The 14542-nt window shown below is 43.3% G+C and overlaps 1 protein-coding gene across 5 annotated transcripts in view; it reads right to left on the reverse strand.

Annotated features, from left to right (window-relative positions):
* ZMIZ1 (zinc finger MIZ-type containing 1) overlaps positions 1-14542 on the reverse strand; it is a 346635-nt gene that overhangs the window by 83306 nt on the left and 248787 nt on the right. Inside the window, exons 1-2 of one of the 5 annotated variants that reach the window (XM_065638912.1) lie at positions 10049-10136; positions 9457-9530 (exon numbers count right to left, since the gene is read on the reverse strand). The exons of the other annotated variants lie outside the window; for them this stretch is intronic. The gene's annotated coding sequence lies outside the window, so the exon portion shown is untranslated. Of the gene's footprint in view, positions 1-9456; positions 9531-10048; positions 10137-14542 lie in introns of those variants that run through there. 5 annotated transcript variants of the gene reach the window in all.

Consider the following 14542-nt stretch of genomic DNA (forward strand, 5'->3'; position numbering starts at 1 on the left):
TAGGTATCTGAGGTCTTTGTGATCCAGCTAAATAAACAGTTTACAGTACTGAAAGGAAACATTCATTGCTCCCCATTTTTTCCAAGCTATTACCATGGTTTTCCCATAAAAATACAAATAACCAACAGTTCAGGTACTTCCTCTTAGGACAGCTATACAACCTTTAAAACATCCATTTCCCAGGAGTCAGAAAGAATCCCAAATTTTCACCAACGGGCAGCTGCTGCCTGGGAGGGGTCTTCTCCTCCTCCTCCATTGAGCAATTAATTCTAATCTCCTTTGAACCCTTCCAAAACGCTGCGGACAATTTTATTCCAAAAGAAAACTGTCGATGACATGTCTGTCACTCATACCCCAAGACAAGCACAGAAAACAGTGTAATGTCTGGCTTGCTACCACAAGCTCATCATTTTTGCATCTGCTAGCAACAGCTGATGAGATCATTCACTAGACTGTCATGAAGTAAAAATATTAGCTGTCAATATACTCGAGCTCTCGGATCAGAAGGGATGGCCCATCTCAGGACATTCTTCAGGGCTGCCTGATGACCAATTTGATTCCTACATCTTCGCCTCGTCTTGCTTAGTGCAGAGACGGTCCTGGGAGATGCTTGGATTTGTACGCCAAAGAAAAGATAAGCACACCTGCGATTGCTCTAAAAAATGAAACAGGAATTACTTTTCCTGGAGAATGGCTATTTGTCTATTTGTCCTCCTTGGTCAGAGACCAATTTGTTCCAGTGTCTATCCCAATTAATGTCATCTAAGACAACCCTTTTTTTTTTTGTTTTTTTTTAGTTAATTTTATTTACGAGACTAATGCCTACACACGGTTTAGTAGCAGAGACCACATTTTCTTTTACTGTGCTTGATTATGCTATATGAGAACAATGGAGACGTAGAAAAAAAAAAATCTCTGTAACAAAAGGTCTTTTCCTTGCAAATAAAATGGTTGCAGTGCACTTCCCTCTGTCACTTATGCATGAGATCTCAAACAAGACATATTTTCAACAGCAAGATTTTATTAGCTTTCTTCTCTTTCTTCACCTTATATCAACCCTGCAGGTGGTAAGAAACTGAGTCAGCCTAGCACTACTTCAGAAGCCAAAGTCGGATCACCCTTTAACTAAAAAAAGCAGCGTTAACAACTTGGAATAATGTGAACAGCTCAGATGCAACAACCTCCCGAAGACACGACACAGCTCTGAGGTGGGACACGGGCTCGGATAAGGGGACTTGTCAAACTCAGCTACAGGCTGCGCGGGTCATGGTCAAATCGCCTCGTCTGCTGCACGTTTCGATTTCTATTGGATACGGCACATGTAGTATCGCTCAGTTCAGAAACGTTACAGAATCTCTCACGGTGTTAAGGACTACCAGGCACTGTGCTATAACCACAGGGAGACCACCAAGGCGCTACAAAACTACTTTCAGCATTTCCACAGGTAAACGAAAACTAACTAACAAAAGGCAAACCATCTCACATCTCTAGTATAATCCTCTACTCAGGATAAAGCACAGAGGTGGTAAATAGGAGTCGCTGTGCAGTGTTGCTGCCCTTCCCACGCCTGCTCTGCAGAGGACACTCGTTTCTAGAGGCACCGGTTCAGCACCTTCTGAGCACTGCGTTGAGTCCGACCCCCCAGCGCCAAGCCTGACGGCCCCTCCTGACTGGTGTCAGCCCTGCACACTGCCTGGCTCACACACAGTGCAGTGTCCTTATTGCCCTACTTCAGGCAACAAGCTCCCACACAAATATCTGCAGAGCTTCATCCCCAAGTGCAAGACAGAGAAAAGAAGCCAAAAAAAGACATCTGGGACAGAGACGAGGAGACTCCATGTTTTTCCTCATAAAGATGCCAAGGAAACTAGGTGTGGTTTTTTTGTTGGTGGTGTTGGTTTTTTTTGGTTTGTTTTTTTGGTTGGTTGTTCTGTTTGTTTGGTTGTTTTTTTCCCCTCCTCCCCCCTGTTTTTAGAATATTCATAGGAAATAAAAACAAAGCAACCAAGAAAAAACACTTCAGCCAGGTCAAATGTGTGTTCAAGTGGAGGTAAGAAACCACTTAAAGCTCTCACAGGATCGTAAGCCCCTTTGACAGGTCTGATAATTTTAAAGGCCTAATTCCATTACAGTATCTGGGAGCCTGCAAGGGTACATTTTACTAACCATAGGCCACCAGGTCATGATAGATGTTGACATAAAACATTGAAGGTTAAGTAGATGTAAGACCATAAAACACTTCAAGCTGTACGGTGCCGACAATGTTAACTAGCAACCATGGCGCTGTCTGGGAGGATAAAGAAAAATCCTTGGGTCTTCCCACCAAGTGCAGTCGCGGGGAGCAGGACGGCAGGAGACGTCCCGCGTCTCAGGTCAGGCAACCTGCGCTCACAGCGATGAGCATCTAAGCCAACAGTTAAAACAATTTAGGGAGACACAATAATTTTGCCTTAAATCCCCCATAAAACTTACTCAAGAACAGTAGCGCAATCGCTGCAGACAACAACGCACGGTTCAGCTCTGCCTGGGAGTATTCGTGCAACACGTTTATGCAGTTGCAACTCTAGCATGTGATTTTGATTGCTCATTCCTTAAAGGTGTCTAGATACCATCACAATGGCCACAATCACAGAGTTAACCTTATTCCAGTCATTAAATAGAAACCCTAACATTTCACATTCCCAACTAGTTAACAGCCTGTGCATGCGGAAAAGACTCGAAAGCTGCTCTGCATACTCTCTTCTATAAGGCACTATTAGGATAATCACAAATAAATCTTCGGGTTTTTATTTTTTTAAAAGAGCTCCTCTGAGTGACATCTGTCTGGATAATAAATTGCCAACACCACAAACAATTAAATTAAAAGCTGTTCAATATGTAAGGGGGAGGGAGTTGACTACTGACCAGATCTGACACACAAATAGCTTGCTAATTTGTCAGCGAGCCAAAATAAATGGAATGGGCTGGCTACAGGTACAGGTAAATGCCTCAGAAATAGACATCGATATATCATTTTGCTCTCTGTAACATTTTAGATTACAGTCATTTAACAAGAAGGACATTTTTGCCTCTGCAACATGATTCGTGAGTGCTTCAAGTGAGCCGCTTTAAGTCAACACTTAAGATGGGATTTTAAAACTTCGTTTTTCTGATCTCTTGTAATCTACTCGTTACTTAGCAGCAATTATAAACTGTATGTTCTGTTCTGCTTATTGCCTAACACATAATCCAAGATTATGGGGTATTGCATACTAATGATCAACTAACTCTCCAAGTCTAAAACTCAATGAAAGAATAAATCCCCCCTGATATTTTTTGTAGATGGAGAGACAAAGACGCAGCTTGATGAATGTCAGGCAAGCCAGAAGGTCAACATCCTACTCTCGTTAAATGTAGAAGTCTCTACATGGAAGGGTGAAAACAGTCATTGTGTATTAAACGTGTTCCTTACAATCACTTGGTCCCCATAATTCTCCATCTCAAAAACTTCTTCAAAAAGGCAGCCACTGTCTCTCTCGACTTTCTGCTCAAACATCATCTGCTGGGCCCTTTTTCTACAAAAACAATACAAGGAGCCACAAATAATAATAGACAGAAGCTTAATTGTATGTTCAAAAGGTCACCCTCCTATTAAAACCAGAAACACAAACACATATTTTTCAAAGAGCTCGAAGGTACACTCACAAGCCATAAAGTCATTTAGTAAAAAGATTAAAATCTCTGGCTTCTAATGGTCTAAGACCATAGAAAAGCTTACATGAACGTTTCTGGTTTTAACCTGACTCTAATGCACCTTTTGTCTAATGAAGTCTATTTCTTGACAGACACAAATTACTTTAGATAAGTCACTTTAAGGACCCTACAAGTGAATCGGCCAATTAAGAAATTACAGTATTTTCACCCTAAGGAATAGTTAGAAAACATATATAGCCATTTGGAAAGCTGACTGGAACAGGGCAATTTAACAGTGCTTGTCTATGTGCACGACAACGACATGGTTTAGACATTTCTTCCAGACTAATCTTTCAATTGCCTTATTGCTAGAAAAGCAGTAGGAATGCATATGGAATGCTATGCAAGAACATGAAAGATTGGTGCTTACTTGCAAAAATGTGCCATTTTATTACACTTAGGATACGAGGAGTTTTCACACGCTTACAAGCAAACACGACAGCCAGGCACACTGCCAAACGTGCGTCACAAACCAGAGCGAATGGCCAAATCCGGACAGAACACCAGTCACAGTGCCAAAGTTCACTAAGGTTATTACCAAACTTATCGAAAAACACAAAGATTGTGACACAACCCTGTGGCACATCTGTCTGAACGGGAAGGCTGGAGTTAAAACTATTGACAGCAACAAAACTAGAACACTGAGAAATATCTGTAGATGACCCTGTTAACAGAACCAGGGAGACCTACAAGCTGCTCAAGGCAGTCAAATAACAGCCTGTGATCAATAGAAGCAAATACTGCTGGCAGATCAAGTAGGATCAAGACTACATAAGCCACTGCAATCTGTATGAATAACTAAATCATGACAGGCTCCTCTGAAAGCTGTGGTGTCAGGGCGATACTTGAAAAGTTCAACTTGCCTAAACAGTTGGACAGTATCGGTACATAAGACAGTAAAAGTAAAAATACTGTTAACACCCTCTTTTGAAGTCTGGCTAGAATATGGATAAGTAACTGGCAAAAAAAACCAGTATTTTTTTTTCTTTTCCTACTACTTACTAATGAAGAAATAAGGTTGTTAACAAAAAGTTAAATATATTTAAACCACTAAAATAAACAACAGGCTGGTTAGCAGAGCGGAGTACTGAAGAGAGTCATATGATGATCTACTAGCTCACTTTGATACCTTCTTGGGCTTGAATGAGAAAAGATACCCAAGGATAAGGAGTCACTTTTATGAGCATCCCAGGTTGCCCTAGTTCTGCTTCTGCTGAATCTCTACTCCATGTGTAACCCAGTTATGTTAGAATGATTTTGAAAATCAAGTACAAATAGTTTTAAACATAAGCACAAGAAAGAAGGAACCCATCCAGATTCTCTAACATATTCAAACAGCATTCTAACCAGCTCCTGTTTACCAACAGTTGTGGGGTTTTGCCTGTTTCCAAGATGTCACCACAGATGAGAGTCCAGCTTGCCTACCTCCTGAAACTGAAGGCATTTAAGGGGTACTGAGGAGGTACAAACACCACCAACTACTAACAAGAAAATTCAGTTAGAGGATTAGAAGTTGATAAACTGGTGAGAGCTCTACTTCTGTTATAATAAATAAGAATAATTAGGAGCTTAGTTCACTGTCTGAACATTTTATTTGTACTAATAAAGACAACTAAGAATTTTTTTTTTTTTTCTTTTCCTGGAAGGGGCAAAATTGCCATTGGTCGCACTGGATTATTGTCAACAGAATGAGCCCCAACAAGCTAAGAATCAGGATTAATAACACACTCCAGAGAATGCAAGACATTTGAGAACGATCCACGTCAAGAACTGGAAAAATGTATAGTATTTATTATAGGTAGGCTGAGAGGCAGCCTTCCACACTGCTGAACTAATCACTGTCCCAGTGTCACTCATTTTGTAACTATATCTTGTCTTGATTTTAAGGAGAAAATTCTTCAGGGAACTTCCAATTAAAAATGGGGAAAATAACGTGTCTGTGTTCTGGGGTTCCCTTGTCTCCTTACTGAATCCTCAGTGAAAGAGCCTACACACATGCCAGACTGGCTGGCTGCTTTCTCATTGATGATGAACGGATACGCACTCTTCACTGTGCCTTAAAAGCTATTGCTGCTCTGCTCTATTGCCCAGTGGTGTACCTCTGATAATTACTGAAACATGCATTTCATTTGAAGGCTAGCTCATCCTTTTACATTTTGGTTTAAAAGGGTTTTTTCTGTAACTTCATATACAAGTTGTTAATTTTTAGTTACTTCTTGAACAACTGTTTTATATACCTAAACATCCTTTTGCTGAAGTGTTTTAGAAGCAGGTACACCTGGAGGAATGTTTGTCCCTATCCTGCCATTAGAAGAGTGAAGAGATATTAACACAATATATTTTTTACAGCCTGTTAACTTTTAGCTATTTTTATAAGGATCTGTTTGTTTTGGTCTCTCCAAAGAAACGACCGGTAACTCCATGCTACAGTGAAACAGATGTCCAGTGCTTTTCACAGAACTTTCTGGTTTCTTCTGGAAAGGTGGTGTGAGGAAAACCACCACAGCAAACTCCAGAAAATTTAGAGGACAGGCAGTGGGGTCATTTTTTAAAACCTCCAGGATATGTCTATTTGCAGCAGCATATGCTGCACCCTACAAGGTATTGAAGGTAGTGAAGCACGGCTCTCCACGTGGCCCAGCCAGGCATCTGATGCTCTGTTAGATCACCTGGCTCTTGCTTGGAGAGCTTGGAACAGCAACACAGCAATAGTGGAGCAACACTGGGAGGGAAACCACTTTTCCCCACTTAGTCTTTTAACTCGAGCAAAAGCCTTGCTGTCCAGCTCCTTACAAGCAGCTTCATGGCGGTCTGCTCACAGCAGTTTCTTCTGCTTGTTCCATCCCAGACAAAACAGAAGTTCCACTCGCACGAGCAGCCTCAGAGGAATTTCCTGTGGCAGTCTGGCAGTCTCTGTTCTCAAAATGAGAGGAACAAAACCAGGGAGCATCTTCACCAAATCCCTGGAAAATCATTTTAGCAATGTTCCAAATGGTAAGGTTTTGGGTTTGTTTCCCCTCAGTTAGCTTCTTCACTGTTCAATATAATGTTTTGTCTTTTATTTTGTTGTGAGAGAAAAAAGAAATCAGAATTGTAAAATCCGACAGAGTGAAAGTTTCCTGTTGGCTACACTCTAGTAAGATTTTTTTGTTGCTGTTGATCAGTAATATCCCTTTTGCTGGTGTCCTGGTCATGAGAAAGTAGCTTTGCGTTGTCATAGCCCCAGTAACAACTGAGGACAACATGGAAACTTCCGTGTCCTTAGCTTGCCCTGGGCCATAGAAAAACTGTTCTTTTGTCTGAGTTATACATCTTGTAATTGGGGGGTTTTGGGGAGTTGGATTCAGAGACTCTCTTAATCTAACTTCAATACCACCTTTATGGCAACAGAAGGCCTGTTCTGCCAGACCCTTCTCTCTAAATTATCTTGCTGTAATTAAACAGTACCTGCTACTACAACAAATCGTTTATTAACTGACCCCAAAGTATTCTCTATCATTCTCTCATTGTCAGTTTGCATGCTTTTCTGTTTTGCTCTGTAACCAACAGCTGTCCCCTGTGCACTACATTGGGACATGCTTTCTTGGGCGTTCCTGGAGCATCCAGCACAAGGGTTCCAGGATTAAAGGCTATTTTCGGTACAAGTAATACCAATAAGAGTGCATGCGTTTCACTGAAGTATGAACACTGCAACATTTCTGCCAGGACTGAGATATTGACATGCAGAGATTTGACATTTGCACCCACCGTACTACAACCTACACCAGATTAAAGGCTTAAGACTAAGTTTTGAACCTCTCTTATAATCAGTGTTTTCAATTGCTACCATGAAACTGTACCTTGCACATTCAGATGACTTTTTTTACTAGTGAAATGTCACTGTATTTGCAGATGTATTTCCCCAGAGGTTTTCTGATGGCTCCTCCAGAAAGGGGTAAAAGTGGGGTGGGTGGGAATCAAATTAATGTTAAGTGTTTATTTTAATCAAAATTTGAACGATAAATTCAAAATTGAACCTTTCGTAACACTCTTCTTCTGGCTTAAACTGAAGCATTACTGACTGAGTTCTTCTGAAGTAAATTTACATAAAAACAAACTTTTGTTCTCAAGTTCTACTGCACTTTAACTGCCATCTTGATTAAGTGCTAAGCAAAAAGAGGAACAAAATCCTGCTAAGCAGATCAGTGACAGCACAGAGGAAACATGCTTTTGCTCGACTGAGAAGAGCTTCTACTTTTATGCATGATTAGCTGCTGATAATTACTTTCTTTACCAATATAATCGTAATAAAGTTCTAACTTGGGGAAAAATTAAAGGAAATATTGGGTAGCGTAGAGCAATTTTAGTTAGATCTTAATTTTATGTACTTTTATTTCCAGACAGTGTCTCAGCCACTCTAATTGTTTGTCTTAGTTCACCTCGGACTAACAACGCAGTTATCTTAACCTGATTGAAACATTACTTCCTAAAAGCAACTGTCTCCACAGTGACTTTTCTCTCTAAAATCTACAGATCTGCACAACAAACATCATGCTCCTGTAGTTTTATAAGCCAAGATAATTTGGGGTCATAAATGGGGGTTCAAATCGGCCAGTTCATGCCATCAGATCTGTCTACAGCATGTATTTCATCAAAAGTTGACAGATACAAAGGGATTTTCAGCCGGATCTTATCACGAGCTCACCTGAACTCAGGGGAAGTAGTTTGTGTGATTGAAGTCAATGTTTGTTGTGACAGTGGCTTCAGTGGACACAGGATCACCGACAGTACTTTAAGCAAAGTCTATTCCACTTTATGCAGTGATGTTACTGATAGAAGAGCTGCTATCCACAATAGCGAGTCTCTTCCCCCAACAAATGATGCTGTCAATGTCTGAGCTGCGAACACTGGAGCTGTACAGATTCATCGCATTGCCTTTTTGCTGTACGTTAATATATGTAATGTTATTCATTTTAATGCATTATTTGCTTTAATTCAAGTAGCTAAACCAAAAAATAAACCAACAACCCAAATTCCAGTCTGGCATCACTAGTTTGAAACTTTCCAAAAATTCCATTAAACATGTGCTAATTAAACGAGCTTTTTAGTTTTTACACAAGCAAAGAGATACACAGACACTTGCTACTACTCAAAACCAGGGGCAAAAAGCTTGATACCCTCCACACCCGAGACTGCCATCGACACTAACAGCTCCTTGGGATCGTCTTTGAAACCACTTGCCACAGATGTGAGTTCTGCATGGCAAGGTCTTTATAAAGACAGCAAAAATGAAATGGTGGCAGCGGCACTGTCGCTGCTGTTTGCGGAACGGCACGTCACATTTTGACAGTGCCAGACAGGCTAAAGTTGGAGAAGACGCCACCGATAATCGCTGCTGCCTTTTGGGTTTATGACTGCAGATACAATAAGCAAGAGTCTTGCAGGAAAAAAAAAAAAAAAAAAATTAAACAGTTCACCCCCTAAAATAAAAATATGGTGAAGCCCGGATAACCCAGCCAGCCGCGCATTTCCCCCTCGCAGCCCCGAAGCCGGCAGGGGGCTGCGCCCCAAATCCGCCCCGGGCTGCGGGGGTCCCGCCCGCCGCCCCGCTGACAGCGGCCCCGCCTGCCCACAATGCACCGCGCCGCCCCCCGCACACACACGCGGAGCCGGGGCGGCCGGGGCGCGCACGCACTCACACACACTCACACGTATGGCCCCCTCCCCGCCCAGAAACCAACTTACCCACAAGTTACATCTCATTCAGCCAGCCTAGTGCTCCTCTGCTCCCCCTCCTCCGCTCGCCTGCCTCTCTCCGGCTGCAGAAAAAGGCCACATATGTCTGCAAACAGTTCTAGGCAGGAACCAGCCCGTGCAGAACAAAGACAGCCGGGGTTGCCTTCATCTCCGCACAAGGCAGCCAGTAGCTATTTTCAAGCTTGTTCGCTCTCCCCCCTCTGAGGGCACCCTGCTCTGTTTCTCCCTCTCTCTCTCCTCTTTGCCTGTCCAGCTACCGCACAACACACATCAATTATTCATTGCTTGTCTCCCGGTTTCCAGGCAAAACCAATCACAGATGGAGCCTTGCTAATGGGCTCATGCCGTACTTGCCAACAGGCTATTTGTGCTCAAGCTACAACCCTCCAGAGACAATAAAGAGAATCAGGTTAAGCTTTAAAACTTCACACGTACGCGAACAGACCTAAACCAGCAATATACATGTACGCATCCCTATGACATTGCTTAGGAGTACGTCTTCGGCATACAGCATGGCAGAAGGCTGCTTTAAATCTTCTGAAAGGGTTTTAAGAAAATCAAGCACTCAGAAAGATCTCACCTCAGCTGCATGTTACTGATATGGATGGCTTTCTTTTCTGTCTCTAGTGATCCATCTCTGGCTTTCCCGTTACACCTCTCCCTCCTCCTCTCATACTCATGCACACACACGCACACACACGCAGCCACAGCCACTTTGCCAGAAGGAAGAGAGAGAGAGAGAGAGAGAGAGAGAGAGAAAGAGAGAGGAGGAAAAAAAAAACCACCCAGGCAGCTCACATTTCAAACTTGCAAGGAGGGGTGGTGCTTAAAACGCTAGGACAAAGCCTCTGTCCCTGGCATCCAGCCAAAATACTAAAATAAATCCCCTCGATCAATTAATTGGAAGCAACACTTGTTCGTGTCCGCGTAACAAACCATTAAGAGCACCGGGGCTGAAAAGTCTTTAGATTTGGGAAACCTTCCACACTTGTTTCCCCCCCTCCCTGTTTGCTGAATGCTGTTGACTAAATCCATCAAACTAGTCATGCTAATTAGCGTCCAGGGCAGCCTCGCCGGCGGAGCAGCGCCCGGGGCGGGCGGCCCCCGCGGCCGGGACCTGCCTTCCGGACCGGCCGCCGCCCCGCAAGGGGCAGGAGGTACCGGCGAGCTCCGGCGGGCCGGGCCGGGACCGGGGGAGGTCCCTGCGGGCCGGTTCTGTCCGTGGTGCCGCGGGCGCGGCGACAGGCGGCGTTCCGCCGCTGCGGAGGGGAAACTGAGGCACGCAGGCGGGGGACTGTGGGTTGCCGGCTGGGATCGATGTCACCAGCGGGACGGCTTTGCTTGGGTTGTTTGGGGTCTTCTAAGGGTTCGGAGCTTCACCTCTGCCGGCCGCCCACTGCCCCTGACAGCATCACCTTTTCCCACGCCACGCTGAGTTCAGCACTGCCCATGAGAGACTTTTAAACAAGTGTCACCCACCAAACTGTGCCACAACGCAGCCTTTGGTGGACAGCGTCAAAGAAAGAAAAAACAAAATCCACCCAGCCAAACAGGAAGCTAATGTGACAATTTTTTTGCTCCCTCTCAGAGGGAGAACTGTCAGTTTAAGCTGCGGGCAGGCGAGCACCAGCCTTTTCCTGCAGGCTCCTGCGGTGCCGAGCCGCTTCCTTCCCGCACGACCTGCACAAAGGCACCGCCGGCTCTTAAAGGCGCACCCGGCCCTGCTGCAGGGAAGCCAGCCGGCAGGTTCCAGCCAAAAACCAAGCCAAACAACAACCAAATACATCTAAAAAAACCCCGGCTCTCCAGCAAAATTCCTTTCATCGAAAAAAAAGGCCTCAGCTTCCCTTGCAGACACTTACAGTCACTTAACCGTGATTCGTAAACACCTTAGCAGAGACAGTCTGCAACATGACAGATTGGAGCAGCAAACTATCATAGATATCAAAGAGCAGCTCTTCTCTGAAAAATGATTCCACAAAAAAGCATTGTCAGATTTCATGTTCATTTTTTTTTTTTTCCCCAGGGAATCCATCCACTTCAAACAAGTAAAAGGTACGCGTGCTTTTCGCCTAACTTCCACTCCTGAAGTGCGAGCTCAAGGTCAACCTGTCAGACGGGGTTATTGCTTTCTCTCCTCAGCCACCAAAGCCAAACCCCTTGCCCAGGGAGGTTGTGGAGTCTCCTTCTCTGGAGACATTCAAACCCGCCTGGACGCCTTCCTGTGTAACCTCATCCGGGTGTTCCTGCTCCGGCGGGGGGATTGGACTAGGTGATCTTTCAAGGTCCCTTCCAATCCCTGACATTCTGTGATTCTGCAGTCTCAGAGCTGCACAAGCCTGACCAACGGAAGAATTCTTACAACACGGCTGCTACAGGTGGTACAAAACCCAGCGCTGGGCCAGTATCCATAACATGGGCCAGTATCCGTAAAGCGTGGGCAAGCCTTCGGCCAGGTCCTCAGACACTGAGAACACGCTCCTCCACAAAATGTAGTTTCCATTGCAGTCGATCAAATTTTGAGATTCAGTCACACAAAAGTACAGAACCTCACACAACTGGGTTTTTTTTTGTCTTTTGGAGTGGACGGATCCTTTAAGAAGCTGTAAATTATAGAGCTAGCCTGGCAGAATAGATAATGGCAAGCATGAGTTTTGGAGGACTGGCAAAGCAATAAGAGAAGTATGTTGGTAATCCCAAACAAGGACCAAATTCCCTACAAATGTGACTGTACCGAGTTCAGACTTGGTGGGTGTGAATGAAATTTATAATTGACTATAGCTCTACGTAAATTCTAGACAGACACAGAATGGAGATTTCTGTGCTTGTTTCATGTTTTATTGCATTTTCAAAATTTTCACACAGTTTGTAAGCTATCATGGTGTTATTTTGTATTTAGAAAAAAATGCACCAAGCAGCAACAACAAGAACGTATCAGGCAGTTGTGAGGTCCCAAATATTGAGATTGACTCCTTCCTTGTACAAGCCTCAATTAAATCTCATTTTCTAAGGGAAAAAATAATTTTATTACTTCTGTACAGAAAACTCATGTTCCCCTATGTTTTCCTGTCTAACTACCATCGTAAGCAGGAGGACTGCCTTTTTCCTCCCTCTGCAATTAAATGCTCTTTCTAGTGTAACAGTGTAAGTTTCTCTTTTAAGCTGCCTGTCTTTTCAGCGGAAGTGGTTTAGAGTAGACAAATCACTTATCTAAAAATTATGTACTTACTTCTCCTTTGACAAATCTTCAGCAGGTTTCTAATCCCATCCTGCCACTTGAAATATCACTTTCTGTGATGACATTTGAGTCACAGTTGTCAGAAGCATCAGGCTCTGTAGTTAAATGGATTAAATCACACTTCATAGCATGTAGTATTTTGAAGGAGGAGTGGTTTATCATTTGTAGAAATTAATCATAACAGTTTTTTCTCTAGGGCAAATTCCCAATCATTTTTAAAGATTACAATGTTTAAGCCCCACTGACAGCAGTATGTCAAATTACATCACAGGGAAGGTTATCTCAGGCAGTGATCACTATTAGCAAGACTCGCTGAGGCATCTCCTCCTGGGAGAAGCAGGTCCGTACTGGGAAGCACCTTTTAAACCCAGGGGTGGGGGAGCAGCTCTTTGGCCATGCTTGGAGGGCTGGGGCATCGCTCAGTCCTACGGGGGGGAAAGAGGAGACACTTATTTGGGCCACCTCTAGCTGCTTAAGGAGAAGAGTTGAAAGATTGTCAAAGAAGTCCCATTTACCTTGAAACAGGAGGCGGTGTTTGTCCGTTTAACGTCTTATCAATGCCAAGCAATATTACTGACCAGAATCCGCCCAAATCTCAATCCTGCCAGTCACCATTTGGCACAGAAACGAATCACCACCAGCACATCCATATGGTACTGCTCTTTGCTCTCCATGCCAAGATGCTTCTCTCTCAAGCAGTGTATTTTCTAAAAGTCACCAGTCCATCCTTAGGACATGATGGTGCAACTGACCCATATGCCCATGGAACACTGATTTTTATGGTGAACAAGATAATGATGTGGACAGATTTGTATGTTCAGGTGCCTTTGATTGTTCAACATAAATGGCACAATGCTTATCTTCAACTAGGTTCAAGTGAGGTAACCTTTGGGTGTAATTCTTGCTTCTCTCCCTCCCTGCCCCTCTTTTGAGGTATTATAAAAATGAACCAAATACATGAACACCTGTAATAAAGACAAAGGCCACCAAGAGGAAAAGAAGGAAAGGCTGCAGAGGTGGAGATCAAATCTCCCATTTGGATGCTTCCGTGTCAAGTAGACTGTGCAAGGGGGCGACATGATCATGTTCTACTGTAATTTCATTATGAGAGGTGCACAGAGCAGAGAGGTTGTTTAGAGAAGGAAAACATAACGGGTACGGAAATTTTCTTCAAGTAGCTGTAAATACCAGTTATTGCCCACTGAGTCATAACCCTTTAGCAATGCAAATTTTCTGTGACCAAAGATTTAAAGGTGTATCTTGGGGACCAATCTTTATTCACCAGAGTTTTGCTGCACTGCTGAACACAGCAGGGTATTTCCTTACAACATTTGTCTAGAGCAGGTTATTTGCCCAAGAATTAGTTCCCTGGATATGTATATATTTTACTATTGATTTAACGGATTCAAAAAACTCCTTAGAAGGCTTACAATTACCTAGTAGAGATACACAGAATACATGGATCGGTGGCCTTGTGGATTTTTCCTAATGTTTCACAGTAGGTTGAGTCAGCTGAAACTGTTATAAATCACAGGGCTGTCTCACAGTCAGAAACCAACCATGTACTTGGGGAAAAAAAAATCCTTTGACTCTGTATCAAGTGTCTTTCATGCATAACTCATTTTTTGAGAATCAAATCAACTCCATCCAGAGAGAGGTGTGAGAGGAAAATCCAGTGTAAAAAAGCGCAGTAAAAAAGACTCTTTTATGTGGTTTAGTTTTGTATTGTTTAAGTCAAAGATTACTATACGGCAGAGATTACTATGACTAAAGTACTTACCCTCGGGTCCTGTTCTTTGTCAAGGTTTATAAAACAAAGGTAGGAAAGTTACAAAA

The sequence above is a fragment of the Caloenas nicobarica genome, chromosome 7 (assembly GCF_036013445.1).
Source record: "Caloenas nicobarica isolate bCalNic1 chromosome 7, bCalNic1.hap1, whole genome shotgun sequence".
Taxonomy (NCBI): domain Eukaryota; kingdom Metazoa; phylum Chordata; class Aves; order Columbiformes; family Columbidae; genus Caloenas; species Caloenas nicobarica.